Source organism: Trachymyrmex septentrionalis, unplaced genomic scaffold (assembly GCF_001594115.1).
Source record: "Trachymyrmex septentrionalis isolate Tsep2-gDNA-1 unplaced genomic scaffold, Tsep1.0 scaffold66, whole genome shotgun sequence".
Classification (NCBI taxonomy): domain Eukaryota; kingdom Metazoa; phylum Arthropoda; class Insecta; order Hymenoptera; family Formicidae; genus Trachymyrmex; species Trachymyrmex septentrionalis.
The window spans coordinates 788,147-789,716 of record NW_017305843.1 but is presented as its reverse complement, the minus strand read 5'-3'; the positions used below and the strand labels follow the sequence as shown (position 1 = coordinate 789,716).

General features: G+C 34.9%; 1 protein-coding gene across 3 annotated transcripts in view; it reads left to right on the top strand.

The window, feature by feature from the left end:
* The window catches only part of LOC108753219 (glucocorticoid-induced transcript 1 protein-like), a 10,139-nt gene that overhangs the window by 4,727 nt on the left and 3,842 nt on the right, over positions 1-1,570 (top strand). The gene's annotated exons all lie outside the window — the stretch shown is intronic.

Genomic DNA, 1,570 nt, shown 5'->3' with positions numbered 1-1,570 from the left:
CAGACTTGGCTCCCTCGGACTACTATTTGTTCCCCAATATGAAGAAATGGCTGGCGGGAAAAAGATTTTATGGAAACGAGGACGTGATTGCAGAAACAAACCCCCCTCGACTTCCTCGATTCAAATGAATGCCAAACACAAACAAATAGACCGATCTGGCTGTAACTTGGTGTGTGTATATATATATATATATGAGGAAAAAAAACTTTCAAAATTTTGTCCAAAATTTGTAATTGTTTGAAAACGAGAAAGAAAGAAACTAATCACTTTATAGAAACTAATAATATATCAATCACTAGGACGTAAAATATTAAACAAAATTGCTAAACAATTGCTAAAAATGTTAAACAACAGCATTTTGTTTGTTTTTAGTTAAAAAAACATAATGTACTTCAAAATGTCTATGTTTTTTCAGCATATAAATTAACGATAAAAAAAATGCTTTCTGAACATCTCAGAGTAGCTTATAAGTCTTTCAATACTAAATATTCCGCCATCTTTAACTAAAAAAATGAAATTTTGGACAAAACGTATTTTGAAAGTCTGTTCTTTATATATTATATACACACGCGCACGCGCACACACGCACACGCACACGCGCACGCGCGCGCACGCACGCACGCACGCACGCACGCACGCACGCACGCACGCACGCACGCACGCACGCACGCACGCACGCACGCACGCACGCACGCACGCACGCACGCACGCACGCACGCACGCACGCACGCACGCACGCACGCACGCACGCACGCACGCACGCACGCACGCACGCACGCACGCACGCACGCACGCACGCACGCACGCACGCACGCACGCACGCACGCACGCACGCACGCACGCACACAAAGATTATCTTATCTAACTTGAATATCTGAAATATCTCGCTTGAATTTTATAATAGGGAAAAATGTTTCGGATGAAAATAGAACGATTTCAAGAAGGTATTTTTATCATATTGTGTTTCTTCTAAATGGAAGCGTCCAAAAGATATAAAGGTCATCCATTTTTTAAATGGAATTGTATGATTTTTTTATATCATTCTTCTAATTATATTTTGCATATAAAAGTATTGAGGTGGAAATATAATAAAACAATAGTTTATGAGATATTTTATATTTTATTCTGACATATATTGACATAAAATGTGTTAAATAACTCGTAAAGTATTATTTTTTTTATAATCGTATTTTAATACTTTTATGAACAGAATAATGAGATGAATCAATTGGAATAAAAAAATCATATAGCTTAAAAAAAATGTATGTAAAATGGATAATTTTTCAAATAAGTAACTATATGTTTTCAAAAGTATTAAGATTATCAAAAAATTAATAGTTTAAAAAACCAATAGTAAACTGTTAATTTTTTGATGTCTCTATCTTTTATGTGCATAATAATTAAAAGAATCATTATGTAAAAAAATATACAATAGTATTTAAAATAGTGGAGATGACTTATATATATCTTTTAGGCATCTCGATCTAGAGAGAAGATAAACAACTTGACCAAAATATGTCCTCTTGAAACCGTTCCACTTTTCTCTCTCTCTCTCTCTCTCTCTCTCTCT